Source organism: Scyliorhinus torazame, chromosome 17 (assembly GCF_047496885.1).
Source record: "Scyliorhinus torazame isolate Kashiwa2021f chromosome 17, sScyTor2.1, whole genome shotgun sequence".
In the NCBI taxonomy this organism is placed as follows: Eukaryota; Metazoa; Chordata; class Chondrichthyes; order Carcharhiniformes; family Scyliorhinidae; genus Scyliorhinus; species Scyliorhinus torazame.
In genome coordinates, this window is record NC_092723.1 from 83856449 (window position 1) to 83874952 (window position 18504).

At 49.7% G+C, this 18504-nt stretch overlaps 3 non-coding genes across 3 annotated transcripts; all 3 read right to left on the minus strand.

The window, feature by feature from the left end:
* Positions 1 to 2068: 2068 nt before the first annotated feature.
* On the minus strand, positions 2069 to 2254 carry LOC140394602 (U2 spliceosomal RNA). The gene has a single exon (XR_011935919.1). It is a non-coding gene; the product is annotated as a U2 spliceosomal RNA (small nuclear RNA).
* Positions 2255 to 8134: 5880 nt separating this feature from the next.
* LOC140394578 (U2 spliceosomal RNA) lies at positions 8135 to 8320 on the minus strand. The gene has a single exon (XR_011935901.1). It is a non-coding gene; the product is annotated as a U2 spliceosomal RNA (small nuclear RNA).
* Positions 8321 to 16119: 7799 nt separating this feature from the next.
* LOC140394680 (U2 spliceosomal RNA) lies at positions 16120 to 16302 on the minus strand. The gene has a single exon (XR_011935964.1). It is a non-coding gene; the product is annotated as a U2 spliceosomal RNA (small nuclear RNA).
* Positions 16303 to 18504: the final 2202 nt, after the last annotated feature.

The window sequence follows — 18504 nt, forward strand, 5'->3', positions numbered from 1 at the left end:
TTGATTGCAATTTGAAAGTCATTTAAAAGGCAATTCGTAGACAATTCGAAGCTTTCAGAGAATTACAGACATTATCTTTCTTTGCTTAGGCAGACAGCTCGAAAGTAACTTTTTAAAGGTCAAAGTCTGGGAATGAAACATGAAGAGAGAGAGAAAGCTAATCTTCAGCTAAACTCAAACTCAAAGTCAAAAGTGGACTAACATCACTGACACAGACTGTTAAACTGACAACCCCCAAAAGACATCTCTAAAATGGAGACTAGAATCAAAGGCAAAAACTGACTAAACTAACAGAAAGACAAAACTTAAAAACTAAAACTAAAATGGCGGGAAAAAACTTTTTAGTTATACACTTTCATATCTGTCTTAAGTCATCTAATTACACCCCAATATAATCCTAATTGGTTTGGGTTAGACTCAAACACATTTGATTTGATGGCAAGCCGTCCATCTTCAATGTGCAACATCAGCTTTTCTGATCTAGCTGTTATCTGCATTGTGAACAATGTTGCTGTGTATCCAGTCCCTGTCCTTGACAATTAGCACAAGACAGTGTCAAATTATCTTGCAACTGTGCTTTTTTTAATGTCACACTGTTTCTTGAAAATATGAATTTGCCAGAACAATGGACTTCAGTAAAAGTGAATTATGCTGTATAAATGGGTATTAAAAACTGGGGCTCAACATTTATGCTTAAACAGCTATCTTTTACCTATACTAGTTGTATTTGAAATACTTGGCTTCTACACTGTCCCACGTAGTAGAGGTAGCCACGATTTAATCCAATAGCGAAATTGGAGGGGGGATGCAGGATGGCTCCGTTGCTGTCCGTTCTTAGGGTCACCTTGACCTGGTGCTCACTTGTCCAGATGCCGAAGGTGTCTTTCACTTGCACGCTGTCACTTTTCAGCTCAGCGTACCTGGCGAGGAACGTGAGCACATCAGACACAGGGACGTGGGGGTTGTACGTGTGCAGTGTAACAACCCGATTTCGCTGTGCCGGTAGCGTAAACAGAGGCTCCGCAGTCAGGATCGACAAGGGACTCTGGTTACCTTTTTCCTTGAAGACGTTTAAGAATTTGATGCACGCTGCGACGCTCTTGAAGGTGACATCAAAGAAGCCATTCTTGGGGAAGTTTTGCAAGCAGAAGATTTCTGTTGCTTTAAACCCACAACACTCGAGCAGCACCCGCTTCACGAAGAGTATCCGATCCAAAGGTGACTCTCCTTCCGTTTTCTTCACTGTGACTCGGACAGTGTTTCGCACTCCCCAGCCTGGTGGTCGGGATGCAGCTGCATCCATAGCTCGTACGTTGGGTGTGAAACTGTATCGGCGTTAGGCCCAAACCAGAGGTTTAGGCCAGCATGTAGATCCACCAATAGCAGCCAAGCTCCAAACGTTTCCTCTTTGACGACTTCAATCCCTCCAAGTTCTCCAATCCACGATCGACATGGAAATCCTCAGCTTCCCGCGATCAAATGAGACTACACTTGATCTTAGCCAAAAGGCCGAGAAGCCGAGTAATCCACATTCAACAGTGAAATGATGTGGAGATGCCGGCGTTGGACTGGGGTGAGCACAGTACGAAGTCTTACAACACCAGGTTAAAGTCCAACAGGTTTGTTTCGATGTCACTAGCTTTCGGAGCGCTGCTCCTTCCTCAGGTGAATGAAGAGGTATGCTCCAGAAACATATATATGGACAGATTCAAAGATGCCAGACAATGCTTGGAATGCGACCATTAGCAGGTGATTAAATCTTTACAGATCCAGAGATGGGGTAACCCCAGGTTTCAGAGGTGTGAATTGTGTCAAGCCAGGACAGTTGGTAGGATTTTGCAGTGAAATGGGTGGTCAATTTTGAATTTGTTTGCTTTCCCCCTTGTGCTTGTAAGATGAGGGTGATGATGCCTTTCGTCATCCTTCATCACACCCCGGGGCCAGGTAGAAGCTGAGGAGCAGCAGCCACTTGACGAAGCGTTTTGTTGTGTGATGAAAGAAATGTGAATAAAGTGTATATTTGTATGTGTTTGAGCTGTTTTTTGACTTTGAAATTCCCCATAAAGGGGTGGTGTGCACCGTTCCTGGAGAAACTGCAATACCAGGTCGATGCGTGGAGTGGACGGAGCAAGCCCCTATTCCATCTCCCTGCTCCAAAAATCTATTTAATATATGGTCCCCAGATAAGGGACGTATCAGATATTAAACTGATAAGAACAGATTTTTTTTTTTTTTTTTTATCAAAAAATTTTATTCATAAAAATTTATCATGAGCATTACAGAAACATTTCAAATTGTCTTGACTGTACATTTTCGGCAGGGTTACATGTTGCCTTGACTTTCTTTCATTCAATTTTGATATTGTCGTACACATATCACTCTTTACATTACAATTCCTTCTTAAATATTTACAGTGGCATGTTTGTTTTATACATTGGAGTGTTGGTTGCCCAGACCGACGGGCTTTACACTGTTACGCGCCCCTCGGTGTACATTTGCTGGAAAGACTTTACACAGTGGTCTTTCCCCATTGCGCCTTGGCAGCAGCTGCCCCAAGCTTGAGTGCGTCCCTCAGCACGTAGTCCTGGACCTTGGAATGTGCCAGTCTGCAACACTCGGTCGAGGACAATTCTTTGCACTGGAAGATCAGCAAGTTTCGGGCAGACCAAAGAGCGTCTTTCACCGAGTTGATGACCTTCCAGCAGCAGTTGATATTTGTCTCGGTGTGTGTCCCTGGAAACAGTCCGTAGAGCACAGAGTCCTGTGTCACAGATCTGTTTGGGATAAACCTTGACAAATACCACTGCATCTCTCTCCAGACCTTCTTTGCAAAGGCACATTCCACAAGGAGGTGTGTGACCGTCTCATTTCCCCCACAGCCACTCTGAGGGCAGCGTGCATTGGTGCAGAGCCTTCGGGTGTGCATGAAGAATCTGACAGGGAGGGCCCTTCTCACCACCAGCCAAGCTAGGTCTTGGTGCTTGTTTGAAAGTTCTGGTGATGAGGCGTTCTGCCAGATGACTCTGGCAGTCTGCTCAGGGAACCATCCAACGTCCTCCACGGTCTCCTTTTCCCTGAGGGCCTCGAGGACATTACGTGCTGACCACTGCTTCATTGCCTTGTGGTCAAAGGTGTTTTCCTTCAAAAACTTTTCCACAAAGGACAGGTGGTACGGTACGGTCCAACTACTTGGAGCGTTCCGCGGCAATGAGGCCAGGCCCATCCTTCGCAACACCGGGGACAGGTAGAACCTCAGTATGTAGTGACACTTGGTGTTTGCATACTGGGGGTCTACGCACAGCTTGATGCAGCTGGACACAAAGGTGGCCAGCAGGATGAGGGAGGCGTTGGGTACGTTCCGCCCTCCCTTCTCCAGAGGTTTGTACATGGTGTCCCTTCGGACACGGTCCATCTTGGATCGCCAGATAAATTTGAAGATGGCCCGGGTGACTGCTGTGGCGTAGGGTCGGGTTATGGGCCAGACCTGCGCCACGTACAGTAGCACCGAGAGTACCTCACACCTGATGACCAGGGTTTTGCCCGCAATCCACCAGCCCAGTTTCTGTCTTACCTTTCCTATGCGCTCCTCCCAGTTTTTGGTGCACGCCCCAGCAGCTCCGAACCATATCCCCAGCACCTTCAGGTAATCTGACCTGACAGTGAAGGGGACAAAGGACCGGTCGGCCCAGTTCCCAAAGAACATGGCCTCGCTCTTGCCACGGTTTACCTTGGCTCCCGAGGCCAGTTCAAACTGGTCGCAGGTGGTCAAGAGCCTGCGCACAGACGCAGGATCCGAGCAGAAGACGGCAACGTCGTCCATGTACAGGGAGGCCTTGACTTGCATGCCTCCACTGCCTGGGATCGTCACTCCTCTTATACCCGGATCCCTCCTGATGGACTCGGCAAAAGGTTCTATGCAGCACACAAAAAGGGCAGAGGAGAGAGGGCAGCCCTGCCTGACTCCAGATTTGATCTGGAACTTTTCTGATTCCCACCCATTGATTGAGACTGCGCTATAGATGTTTGTGTAGAGCAGTTTGATCCAATTGCGAATTCCCTCCCCAAACCCCATTTTGGAGAGCACATCCATCATGTAGGTGTGTGATATTCTGTCAAAAGCCTTTTCCTGGTCAAGGCTGATGAGGCAAGTGTCCACCCCCCTGTCCTGCACGTAGGCGATCGTATCCCTGAGTAGCGCGAGGCTATCAGAGATCTTTCTGCCGGGTACAGCACAGGTCTGGTCAGGGTGGATCACCGACTCCAGAGCAGACCTGACCCGATTGGCAATGACCTTTGCTAGAATTTTGTAGTCCACATTCAACAGTGAAATGGGTCGCCAATTTCGAATTTCTTCCCTTTCCCCCTTCTGCTTGTAGATGAGGGTGATGATGCCTTTCCTCATGGACTCTGACATGCTGCCTTCCAGAAGCATACTCTCGTACACTTCCAGCAGGTCTGGGCCCATCCAGTCCCACAGAGCCGAATACAACTCAACCGGTAAGCCGTCGCTTCCGGGAGTTTTACTCGTCTCGAAGGACTTGGCGGCCTTTGTCAGCTCGTCCAGAGTTAGTGGTTTGTCCAGGTTTTCCAGCTCGCTGTCGCCTATGACCTCCGTGATAGTCGACAGGAAGGTCTGGGAAACAGTGCTATCTGTTGGCTTCAGGTCATACAGTCCGGCATAAAAGGATTGGCTGATCCTCAGGATGTCAGACTGCGATGACTTTTCAGAGCCATCTTCTTCCTTCAGGCTGCTGATCACAGAGGTCTCTCTGTGCACCTTTTGGAAGAAGAAGCGTGAGCACTTTTCGTCCTGCTCCACGGAGCGGACTCTGGAACGGAAGATAACCTTGGAGGCCTCCGATGTGTACAGCGAGGCTTGCTGGCTCTTCACCTCTTGGAGATCCTCCTTGACATCCACCCCCATCGACTGCAGCTGGAGCAAATTTTGCATACTTTTCTGGAGCCTGGACATGACCCCTCGTCTCTCTCTCACCTTTTGAACGCCTTTGAGGATGAAAAACCTCTTGATATTCCCCTTGATTGCTTCCCACCAGTGATGTGGGGCCTCAAAGAGGGGTTTCACGGTTCTCCAACCTTTGTAATCCCTCCTGAGTTCCTCGATGTTCTCAGGGGTCAGCAGTTTTACATTTAGCTTCCACGTCCCCCTGCCTACCCCCTGGTCTTCCTGCAGGTGGCAGTCGGCCAGTAGGAGGCAGTGGTCAGAGAAGAACACCGGCGTTACGTCGGTGGACCTGACCGTGAAAGCTCGGGACACAAAAAAGAAGTCTATCCTGGAGCGGACGGACCCGTCTGGCCGTGACCATGTGTATCTACGCTGCGCGCCGTCTGCAGGGTTGCTGCAGACGTCGAGCAGCTTGGCGTCTTTTACCGTTTCCATCAGGAGTCTGGACGTAGCGTCTAGTTTGCTGTCGGCTTTGCTGGATCGTCCAGCCGCATCGATGATGCAGTTGAAGTCACCACCCAGGATGACCAGCTTGGAGGTGGCCAACAGCAGTGGGAGTTGCTGAAGAACTGCCAGCCGCTCACTTTTTACGGCCGGGGCGTACACATTAATAAGTCTGAGAGGGGTGTTTTTGTATTTCACGTCTGCTACGAGGAGGCGCCCGCCCACCACCTCCTTAACGTCGGAGATGGTGAAGTTGCCTCCCCGCAGCAGAATACCCAGGCCGGAGGAGCGGCAGTCGTTTCCTCCTGACCAGATGGATGGCCCGTGGGACCACCAGCTCGACCAGCGCCTGTAGTTGCTGAGGTGCGGAATTCCGCACTCCTGCAGGAACAGTAGGTCAGCTTTTACATTTGCCAAATAGTTGAGTGTGGCTACACACCGCGAAGTATCTTTGATGCTTCGCACATTTATGGATGCAATTTTTAAACCCATTATAAAAAGATAGATTTACCAGTCTCAAGAGTCCAGAGTCTATACAGTTGGCTGTTCCAGCTGTTGAATGTTCCCCAGCATGCCGGTGGTGCTCGCAAACCTTAGCACAGTTGCAGGGCTGAGAAAACTGTTCTGGTCCGTACTGGCCCCGTGATTTTGATGCAGATGCATTGGGGGGGTGGTGTAGCCCTGGGGTTCGTCGTGGCAGTCAGTAGGTGTTGGGGTTGCAGGCCGGTCTTCACCTGGGTTGTTGCTGCTCGTTGCTATCGGGGGTTGGTCTGTGACCTTGTTTTCTTCCCGGTCGGTGGTCTGGGGGGTCTGTGCCTTCCGTTCCACGTTGGTGCTTTGCCTCTTTATTTGAAGCCGATTCTTGTCCTGTTTTCCCTCATCGGATGAGGTGTCGGCGCTAAGTGCGCCGGCTGAAATGTGTCGCTTTTTGCCACTACCCCTCGGGGGGTTCTTCAGTTTGTTTTTTTGTTTCCTCTTTCGTTTGTCCCTGTTCACGGTTTCCCAGGGCTCTTTATTCTTTGTCCCATCCTCTTCCTCTTCCATTGAGTGTTCCTCATCAGATGGGGCTGGGGTTGGGTTGTCAGGAGGTGCTGGGGCCTCCTCTTTTTGTTGGGGGCCCTTCTGTTGCTTTTCCTCATTCTGAACCGTGGTGTCTTTTTCGGTGGAGGGTGTATGCACCTCCTCTCTGGTCGCCTTTTTGACTCCGCTGCTGATGATCTGTGCATATGTCGCCCCGCGTTTCGGGCAGGCCCTGTAAAGATGGCCGGCCTCCCCACACAGGTTGCAGCACTTGTCTTCCTTGCAGTCCTTAGTCATGTGTCCCTCCTGCCTGCAGTTCTTGCAGAAGGTCACACTGCAGTTTGCGGCAACATGCCCCGTTTTGCCACAGGTGTGGCATACTCGTGGCTGTCCCACGTAGTAGAGGTAGCCACGATTTACTCCAATAGCGAAATTGGAGGGGGGATGCAGGATGGCTCCGATGCTGTCCGTTCTTAGGGTCACCTTGACCTGGTGCTCACTTGTCCAGATGCCGAAGGTGTCTTTCACTTGCACGCTGTCACTTTTCAGCTCAGCGTACCTGGCGAGGAACGTGAGCACATCAGACACAGGGACGTGGGGGTTGTACGTGTGCAGTGTAACAACCCGATTTCGCTGTGCCGGTAGCGTAAACAGAGGCTCCGCAGTCAGGATCGACAAGGGACTCTGGTTACCTTTTTCCTTGAAGACGTTTAAGAATTTGATGCACGCTGCGACGCTCTTGAAGGTGACATCAAAGAAGCCATTCTTGGGGAAGTTTTGCAAGCAGAAGATTTCTGTTGCTTTAAACCCACAACACTCGAGCAGCACCCGCTTCACGAAGAGTATCCGATCCAAAGGTGACTCTCCTTCCGTTTTCTTCACTGTGACTCGGACAGTATTTCGCACTCCCCAGCCTGGTGGTCGGGATGCAGCTGCATCCATAGCTCGTACGTTGGGTGTGAAACTGTATCGGTGTTAGGCCCAAACCAGAGGTTTAGGCCAGCATGTAGATCCACCATTAGCAGCCAAGCTCCAAACGTTTCCTCTTTGACGACTTCAATCCCTCCAAGTTCTCCAATCCACGATCGACATGGAAATCCTCAGCTTCCCGCGATCAAATGAGACTACACTTGATCTTAGCCAAAAGGCCGAGAAGCCGAGTAATCCACATTCAACAGTGAAATGATGTGGAGATGCCGGCGTTGGACTGGGGTGAGCACAGTACGAAGTCTTACAACACCAGGTTAAAGTCCAACAGGTTTGTTTCGATGTCACTAGCTTTCGGAGCGCTGCTCCTTCCTCAGGGGAATGAAGAGGTATGCTCCAGAAACATATATATAGACAGATTCAAAGATGCCAGACAATGCTTGGAATGCGACCATTAGCAGGTGATTAAATCTTTACAGATCCAGAGATGGGGTAACCCCAGGTTTCAGAGGTGTGAATTGTGTCAAGCCAGGACAGTTGGTAGGATTTTGCAGTGAAATGGGTGGTCAATTTTGAATTTGTTTGCTTTCCCCCTTGTGCTTGTAAGATGAGGGTGATGATGCCTTTCGTCATCCTTCATCACACCCCGGGGCCAGGTAGAAGCTGAGTAGCAGCAGCCACTTGACGAAGCGTTTTGTTGTGTGATGAAAGAAATGTGAATAAAGTGTATATTTGTATGTGTTTGAGCTGTTTTTTGACTTTGAAATTCCCCATAAAGGGGTGGTGTGCACCGTTCCTGGAGATACTGCAATACCAGGTCGATGCGTGGAGTGGACGGAGCAAGCCCCTATTCCATCTCCCTGCTCCAAAAATCAATTTAATATATGGTCCCCAGATAAGGGACGTATCAGATATTAAACTGATAAGAACAGATTTTTTTTTTTTTTTTTAATCAAAAAATTTTATTCATAAAAATTTATCATGAGCATTACAGAAACATTTCAAGTTGTCTTGACTGTACATTTTCGGCAGGGTTACATGTTGCCTTGACTTTCTTTCATTCAATTTTGATATTGTCGTACACATATCACTCTTTACATTACAATTCCTTCTTAAATATTTACAGTGGCATGTTTGTTTTATACATTGGAGTGTTGGTTGCCCCGACCGAGGGGCTCTACACTGTTACCCGCCCCTCGGTGTACATTTGCTGGAAAGACCTTACACAGTGGTCTTTCCCCATTGCGCCTTGGCGGCTGCTGCCCCAAGCTTGAGTGCGTCCCTCAGCACGTAGTCCTGGACCTTGGAATGTGCCAGTCTGCAACACTCGGTCGAGGACAATTCTTTGCACTGGAAGATCAGCAAGTTTCGGGCAGACCAAAGAGCGTCTTTTACCGAGTTGATGACCTTCAACAAGTCCCCCGGGCCTGACGGGTTATATCCAAGGATTCTATGGGAAGCAAGAGATGAAATTGCAGAGCCGTTGGCAATTATCTTTTCGTCCTCACTGTCAACAGGGGTGGTACCAGGGGATTGGAGAGTGGCGAATGTCGTGCCCCTGTTCAAAAAAGGAACTAGGGATAACCCTGGGAATTACAGGCCAGTTAGTCTTACTTCGGTGGTAGGCAAAGTAATGGAAAGGGTACTGAAGGATAGGATTTCTGAGCATCTGGAAAGACACTGCTTGATTAGGGATAGTCAGCACGGATTTGTGAGGGGTAGGTCTTGCCTTACAAATCTTATTGAATTCTTTGAGGAGGTGACCAAGCATGTGGATGAAGGTAAAGCAGTGGATGTAGTGTACATGGATTTTAGTAAGGCATTTGATAAAGTTCCCCATGGTAGGCTTCTGCACAAAGTAAGGAGGCATGGGATAGTGGGAAATTTGGCCAGTTGGATAACGAACTGGCTAACCGATAGAAGTCAGAGAGTGGTGGTGGATGGCAAATATTCAGCCTGGATCCCAGTTACCAGTGGTGTACCGCAGGGATCAGTTCTGGGTCCTCTGCTGTTTGTGATTTTCATTAATGACTTGGATGAGGGAGTTGAAGGGTGGGTCAGTAAATTTGCAGACGATACGAAGATTGGTGGAGTTGTGGATAGTAAGGAGGGCTGTTGTCGGCTGCAAAGAGACATAGATAGGATGCAGAGCTGGGCTGAGAAGTGGCAGATGGAGTTTAACCCTGAAAAGTGTGAGGTTGTCCATTTTGGAAGGACAAATATGAATGCGGAATACAGGGTTAACGGTAGAGTTCTTGGCATTGTGGAGGAGCAGAGAGACCTTGGGGTCTATGTTCATACATCTTTGAAAGTTGCCACTCAAGTGGATAGAGCTGTGAAGAAGGCCTATGGTGTGCTCGCGTTCATTAACAGAGGGATTGAATTTAAGAGCCGTGAGGTGATGATGCAGCTGTACAAAACTTTGGTAAGGCCACATTTGGAGTACTGTGTACAGTTCTGGTCGCCTCATTTTAGGAAGGATGTGGAAGCTCTGGAAAAGGTGCAAAGAAGATTTACCAGGATGTTGCCTGGAATGGAGAGTAGGTCTTACGAGGAAAGGTTGAGGGTGCTAGGCCTTTTCTCATTAGAGCGGAGAAGGATGAGGGGCGACTTGATAGAGGTTTATAAGATGATCAGGGGAATAGATAGAGTAGACAGTCAGAGACTTTTTCCCCAGGTGGAACACACCATTACAAGGGGACATAAATTTAAGGTGAAAGGTGGAAGATATAGGAGGGATATCAGAGGTAGGTTCTTTACCCAGAGAGTAGTGGGGGCATGGAATGCACTGCCTGTGGAAGTAGTTGAGTCGGAAACATTAGTGACCTTCAAGCAGCTGTTGGATAGGTACATGGATTACGGGAAAATTATATAGTGTAGATTTATTTGTTCTTAAGGGCAGCACGGTAGCATTGTGGATAGCACAATTGCTTCACAGATCCATGTTCCCAGGTTCGATTTCGGCTTGGGTCATTGTCTGTGCGGAGTCTGCACGTCCTCCCCGTGTCTGCGTGGGTTTCCTCCGGGTGCTCCGGTTTCCTCCCACAGTCCAAAGATGTGCGGGTTAGGTGAATTGGCCAATGATAAATTGCCCTTAATGTCCAAATTGCCCTTGGTGTTGGGTGGAGGTGTTGAGTTTGGGTAGGGTGCTCTTTCCAAGAGCTGGTGCAGACTCAGGGGGCCGAATGGCCTCCTTCTGCACTGTAGATTCAATGATAATCTATGATTAATCTAGGACAAAGGTTCGGCACAACATCGTGGGCCGAAGGGCCTGTTCTGTGCTGTATTTTCTATGTTCTATGTTCTATGTTCTTCCAGCAGCAGTTTATATTTCTCTCGGTGTGTGTCCCTGGAAACAGTCCGTAGAGCACAGAGTCCTGTGTCACAGATCTGTTTGGGATAAACCTTGACAAATGCCACTGCATCTCTCTCCAGACCTTCTTTGCAAAGGCACATTCCACAAGGAGGTGTGTGACCGTCTCATTTCCCCCACAGCCACTCCGAGGGCAGCGTGCATTGGTGCAGAGCCTTCGGGTGTGCATGAAGAATCTGACAGGGAGGGCCCTTCTCACCACCAGCCAAGCTAGGTCTTGGTGCTTGTTTGAAAGTTCTGGTGATGAGGCGTTCTGCCAGATGACTCTGGCAGTCTGCTCAGGGAACCATCCAACGTCCTCCACGGTCTCTTTTTCCCTGAGGGCCTCGAGGACATTACGTGCTGACCACTGCTTCATTGCCTTGTGGTCAAAGGTGTTTTCCTTCAAAAACTTTTCCACAAAGGACAGGTGGTACGGTACGGTCCAACTACTTGGAGCGTTCCGCGGCAATGAGGCCAGGCCCATCCTTCGCAACACCGGGGACAGGTAGAACCTCAGTATGTAGTGACACTTGGTGTTTGCATACTGGGGGTCCACGCACAGCTTGATGCAGCTGGACACAAAGGTGGCCAACAGGATGAGGGAGGCGTTGGGTACGTTCCGTCCTCCCTTCTCCAGAGGTTTGTACATGGTGTCCCTTCGGACACGGTCCATCTTGGATCGCCAGATAAATTTGAAGATGGCCCGGGTGACTGCTGTGGCGTAGGGTCGGGTTATGGGCCAGACCTGCGCCACGTACAGTAGCACCGAGAGTACCTCACACCTGATGACCAGGGTTTTGCCCGCAATGGAGAGGGAGCGTTGCTCCCACCAGCCCAGTTTCTGTCTTACCTTTCCTATGCGCTCCTCCCAGTTTTTGGTGCACGCCCCAGCAGCTCCGAACCATATCCCCAGCACCTTCAGGTAATCGGACCTGACAGTGAAGGGGACAAAGGACCGGTCGGCCCAGTTCCCAAAGAACATGGCCTCGCTCTTGCCACGGTTTACCTTGGCTCCCGAGGCCAGTTCAAACTGGTCGCAGGTGGTCAAGAGCCTGCGCACAGACGCAGGATCCGAGCAGAAGACGGCAACGTCGTCCATGTACAGGGAGGCCTTGACTTGCATGCCTCCACTGCCTGGGATCGTCACTCCCCTTATGCCCGGATCCCTCCTGATGGACTCGGCAAAAGGTTCTATGCAGCACACAAAAAGGGCAGAGGAGAGAGGGCAGCCCTGCCTGACTCCAGATCTGATCTGGAACTTTTCTGATTCCCACCCATTGATTGAGACTGCGCTATAGATGTTTGTGTAGAGCAGTTTGATCCAATTGCGAATTCCCTCCCCAAACCCCATTTTGGAGAGCACATCCATCATGTAGGTGTGCGATATTCTGTCAAAAGCCTTCTCCTGGTCAAGGCTGATGAGGCAAGTGTCCACCCCCCTGTCCTGCACGTAGGCGATCGTATCCCTGAGTAGCGCGAGGCTATCAGAGATCTTCCTGCCGGGTACAGCACAGGTCTGGTCAGGGTGGATCACCGACTCCAGAGCAGACCTGACCCGATTGGCGATGACCTTTGCTAGAATTTTGTAGTCCACATTCAACAGTGAAATGGGTCGCCAATTTCGAATTTCTTCCCTTTCCCCCTTCTGCTTGTAGATGAGGGTGATGATGCCTTTCCTCATGGACTCTGACATGCTGCCTTCCAGAAGCATACTCTCGTACACTTCCAGCAGGTCTGGGCCCATCCAGTCCCACAGAGCCGAATACAACTCAACCGGTAAGCCGTCGCTTCCGGGAGTTTTACTCGTCTCGAAGGACTTGGCGGCCTTTGTCAGCTCGTCCAGAGTTAGTGATTTGTCCAGGTTTTCCAGCTCGCTGTCGCCTATGACCTCCGTGATAGTCGACAGGAAGGTCTGGGAAACAGTGCTATCTGTTGGCTTCAGGTCATACAGTCCGGCATAAAAGGATTGGCTGATCCTCAGGATGTCAGACTGCGATGACTTTTCAGAGCCATCTTCTTCCTTCAGGCTGCTGATCACAGAGGTCTCTCTGTGCACCTTTTGGAAGAAGAAGCGTGAGCACTTTTCGTCCTGCTCCACGGAGCGGACTCTGGAACGGAAGATAACCTTGGAGGCCTCCGAGGTGTAGAGCGAGGCTTGCTGGCTCTTCACCTCTTGGAGATCCTCCTTGACATCCACCCCCATCGACTGCAGCTGGAGCAAATTTTGCATGCTTTTCTGGAGCCTGGACATGACCCCTCGTCTCTCTCTCACCTTTTGAACGCCCTTGAGGATGAAAAACCTCTTGATATTCCCCTTGATTGCTTCCCACCAGAGATGTGGGGCCTCAAAGAGGGGTTTCACGGTTCTCCAACATTTGTAATCCCTCCTGAGTTCCTCAATGTTCTCAGGGGTCAGCAGTTTTACATTTAGCTTCCACGTCCCCCTGCCTACCCCCTGGTCTTCCTGCAGGTGGCAGTCGGCCAGTAGGAGGCAGTGGTCAGAGAAGAACACCGGCGTTACGTCGGTGGACCTGACCGTGAAAGCTCGGGACACAAAAAAGAAGTCTATCCTGGAGCGGACGGACCCGTCTGGCCGTGACCATGTGTATCTACGCTGCGCGCCGCCTGCAGGGTTGCTGCAGACGTCGAGCAGCTTGGCGTCTTTTACCGTTTCCATCAGGAGTCTGGACGTAGCGTCTAGTTTGCTGTCGGCTTTGCTGGATCGTCCAGCCGCATCGATGATGCAGTTGAAGTCACCACCCAGGATGACCGGCTTGGAGGTGGCCAACAGCAGTGGGAGTTGCTGAAGAACTGCCAGCCGCTCACTTTTTACGGCCGGGGCGTACACATTAATAAGTCTGAGAGGGGTGTTTTTGTATTTCACGTCTGCTACGAGGAGGCGCCCGCCCACCACCTCCTTAACGTCGGAGATGGTGAAGTTGCCTCCCCGCAGCAGAATACCCAGGCCGGAGGAGCGGCAGTCGTTTCCTCCTGACCAGATGGATGGCCCGTGGGACCACCAGCTCGACCAGCGCCTGTAGTTGCTGAGGTGCGGAATTCCGCACTCCTGCAGGAACAGTAGGTCAGCTTTTACATTTGCCAAATAGTTGAGTGTGGCTACACACCGCGAAGTATCTTTGATGCTTCGCACATTTATGGATGCAATTTTTAAACCCATTATAAAAAGATAGATTTACCAGTCTCAAGAGTCCAGAGTCTATACAGTTGGCTGTTCCAGCTGTTGAATGTTCCCCAGCATGCCGGTGGTGCTTGCAAACTTTAGCACAGTTGCAGGGCTGAGAAAACTGTTCTGGTCCGTACTGGCCCCGTGATTTTGATGCAGATGCATTGGGGGGGTGGTGTAGCCCTGGGGTTCGTCGTGGCAGTCAGTAGGTGTTGGGGTTGCAGGCCGGTCTTCACCTGGGTTGTTGCTGCTCGTTGCTATCGGGGGTTGGTCTGTGACCTTGTTTTCTTCCCGGTCGGTGGTCTGGGGGGTCTGTGCCTTCCGTTCCACGTTGGTGCTTTGCCTCTTTATCTGAGGCCGATTCTTGTCCTGTTTTCCCTCATCGGATGAGGTGTCGGCTAAAGTGCGCCGGCCGAGACGTGTCGCTTTTTGCCACTACCCCTCAGGGGGTTCTTCAGTTTGTTTTTTTGTTTCCTCTTACGTTTGTCCCTGTTCACGGTTTCCCAGGGCTCTTTATTCTTTGCCCCATCCTCTTCCACTTCCATTGAGTGTTCCTCATCAGATGGGGCTGGGGTTGGGTTGTCAGGAGGTGCTGGGGTCTCCTCTTTTTGTTGGGGGCCCTTCTGTTGCTTTTCCTCATTCTGAACCGTGGTGTCTTTTTCGGTGGAGGGTGTATGCACCTCCTCTCTGGTCGCCTTTTTGACTCCGCTGCTGATGATCTGTGCATATGTTGCCCCGCGTTTCGGGCAGGCCCTGTAAAGATGGCCGGCCTCCCCACACAGGTTGCAGCACTTGTCTTCCTTGCAGTCCTTAGTCATGTGTCCCTCCTGCCTGCAGTTCTTGCAGAAGGTCACACTGCAGTTTGCGGCAACATGCCCCGTTTTGCCACAGGTGTGGCATACTCGTGGCTGTCCCACGTAGTAGAGGTAGCCACGATTTGCTCCAATAGCGAAATTGGAGGGGGGATGCAGGATGGCTCCGTTGCTGTCCGTTCTTAGGGTCACCTTGACCTGGTGCTCACTTGTCCAGATGCCGAAGGTGTCTTTCACTTGCACGCTGTCACTTTTCAGCTCAGCGTACCTGGCGAGGAACGTGAGCACATCAGACACAGGGACGTGGGGGTTGTACGTGTGCAGTGTAACAACCCGATTTCGCTGTGCCGGTAGCGTAAACAGAGGCTCCGCAGTCAGGATCGACAGGGGACTCTGGTTACCTTTATCCTTGAAGACGTTCAAGAATTTGATGCACGCTGCGACGCTCTTGAAGGTGACATCAAAGAAGCCATTCTTGGGGAAGTTTTGCAAGCAGAAGATTTCTGTTGCTTTAAACCTACAACACTCGAGCAGCACCCGCTTCACGAAGAGTATCCGATCCAAAGGTGACTCTCCTTCCGTTTTCTTCACTGTGACTCGGACAGTGTTTCGCACTCCCCAGCCTGGTGGTCGGGATGCAGCTGCATCCATAGCTCGTTCGTTGGGTGTGAAACTGTATCGGCGTTAGGCCTAAACCCGAGGTTTAGGCCAGCATGTAGATCCACCAATAGCAGCCAAGCTCCAAACGTTTCCTCTTTGACGACTTCAATCCCTCCGAGTTCTCCAATCCACGATCGACATGGAAATCCTCAGCTTCCCGCGATCAAATGAGTCTACACTTGATCTGAGCCAAAAAGCCGAGAAGCCGAGTAATCCACATTCAACAGTGAAATGATGTGGAGATGCCGGCGTTGGACTGGGGTGAGCACAGTACGAAGTCTTACAACACCAGGTTAAAGTCCAACAGGTTTGTTTCGATGTCACTAGCTTTCGGAGCGCTGCTCCTTCCTCAGGTGAATGAAGAGGTATGCTCCAGAAACATATATATGGACAGATTCAAAGATGCCAGACAATGCTTGGAATGCAACCATTAGCAGGTGATTAAATCTTTACAGATCCAGAGATGGGGTAACCCCAGGTTTCAGAGGTGTGAATTGTGTCAAGCCAGGACAGTTGGTAGGATTTTGCAGTGAAATGGGTGGTCAATTTTGAATTTGTTTGCTTTCCCCCTTGTGCTTGTAAGATGAGGGTGATGATGCCTTTCGTCATCCTTCATCACACCGGGGCCAGGTAGAAGCTGAGTAGCAGCAGCCACTTGACGAAGCGTTTTGTTGTGTGATGAAAGAAATGTGAATAAAGTGTATATTTGTATGTGTTTGAGCTGTTTTTTGACTTTGAAATTCCCCATAAAGGGGTGGTGTGCACCGTTCCTGGAGATACTGCAATACCAGGTCGATGCGTGGAGTGGACGGAGCAAGCCCCTATTCCATCTCCCTGCTCCAAAAATCAATTTAATATATGGTCCCCAGATAAGGGACGTATCAGATATTAAACTGATAAGAACAGATTTTTTTTTTTTTTTTTTTCAAAAAAATATACTTTATTCATAAAAATTTATCATGAGCATGACAGAAACATTTCAAATTGTCTTGACTGTACATTTCCGGCAGGGTTACATGTTGCCTTGACTTTCTTTCATTCAATTTTGATATTGTCGTACACATATCACTCTTTACATTACAATTCCTTCTTAAATATTTACAGTGGCATGTTTGTTTTATACATTGGAGTGTTGGTTGCCCAGACCGAGGGGCTTTACACTGTTACCCGCCCCTCGGTGTACATTTGCTGGAAAGACCTTACACAGTGGTCTTTCCCCATTGCGCCTTGGCGGCTGCTGCCCCAAGCTTGAGTGCGTCCCTCAGCACGTAGTCCTGGACCTTGGAATGTGCCAGTCTGCAACACTCGGTCGAGGACAATTCTTTGCACTGGAAGATCAGCAAGTTTCGGGCAGACCAAAGAGCGTCTTTTACCGAGTTGATGACCTTCAACAAGTCCCCCGGGCCTGACGGGTTATATCCAAGGATTCTATGGGAAGCAAGAGATGAAATTGCAGAGCCGTTGGCAATTATCTTTTCGTCCTCACTGTCAACAGGGGTGGTACCAGGGGATTGGAGAGTGGCGAATGTCGTGCCCCTGTTCAAAAAAGGAACTAGGGATAACCCTGGGAATTACAGGCCAGTTAGTCTTACTTCGGTGGTAGGCAAAGTAATGGAAAGGGTACTGAAGGATAGGATTTCTGAGCATCTGGAAAGACACTGCTTGATTAGGGATAGTCAGCACGGATTTGTGAGGGGTAGGTCTTGCCTTACAAATCTTATTGAATTCTTTGAGGAGGTGACCAAGCATGTGGATGAAGGTAAAGCAGTGGATGTAGTGTACATGGATTTTAGTAAGGCATTTGATAAAGTTCCCCATGGTAGGCTTCTGCACAAAGTAAGGAGGCATGGGATAGTGGGAAATTTGGCCAGTTGGATAACGAACTGGCTAACCGATAGAAGTCAGAGAGTGGTGGTGGATGGCAAATATTCAGCCTGGATCCCAGTTACCAGTGGTGTACCGCAGGGATCAGTTCTGGGTCCTCTGCTGTTTGTGATTTTCATTAATGACTTGGATGAGGGAGTTGAAGGGTGGGTCAGTAAATTTGCAGACGATACGAAGATTGGTGGAGTTGTGGATAGTAAGGAGGGCTGTTGTCGGCTGCAAAGAGACATAGATAGGATGCAGAGCTGGGCTGAGAAGTGGCAGATGGAGTTTAACCCTGAAAAGTGTGAGGTTGTCCATTTTGGAAGGACAAATATGAATGCGGAATACAGGGTTAACGGTAGAGTTCTTGGCATTGTGGAGGAGCAGAGAGACCTTGGGGTCTATGTTCATACATCTTTGAAAGTTGCCACTCAAGTGGATAGAGCTGTGAAGAAGGCCTATGGTGTGCTCGCGTTCATTAACAGAGGGATTGAATTTAAGAGCCGTGAGGTGATGATGCAGCTGTACAAAACTTTGGTAAGGCCACATTTGGAGTACTGTGTACAGTTCTGGTCGCCTCATTTTAGGAAGGATGTGGAAGCTCTGGAAAAGGTGCAAAGAAGATTTACCAGGATGTTGCCTGGAATGGAGAGTAGGTCTTACGAGGAAAGGTTGAGGGTGCTAGGCCTTTTCTCATTAGAGCGGAGAAGGATGAGGGGCGACTTGATAGAGGTTTATAAGATGATCAGGGGAATAGATAGAGTAGACAGTCAGAGACTTTTTCCCCAGGTGGAACACACCATTACAAGGGGACATAAATTTAAGGTGAAAGGTGGAAGATATAGGAGGGATATCAGAGGTAGGTTCTTTACCCAGAGAGTAGTGGGGGCATGGAATGCACTGCCTGTGGAAGTAGTTGAGTCGGAAACATTAGTGACCTTCAAGCAGCTGTTGGATAGGTACATGGATTACGGGAAAATTATATAGTGTAGATTTATTTGTTCTTAAGGGCAGCACGGTAGCATTGTGGATAGCACAATTGCTTCACAGATCCATGTTCCCAGGTTCGATTTCGGCTTGGGTCATTGTCTGTGCGGAGTCTGCACGTCCTCCCCGTGTCTGCGTGGGTTTCCTCCGGGTGCTCCGGTTTCCTCCCACAGTCCAAAGATGTGCGGGTTAGGTGAATTGGCCAATGATAAATTGCCCTTAATGTCCAAATTGCCCTTGGTGTTGGGTGGAGGTGTTGAGTTTGGGTAGGGTGCTCTTTCCAAGA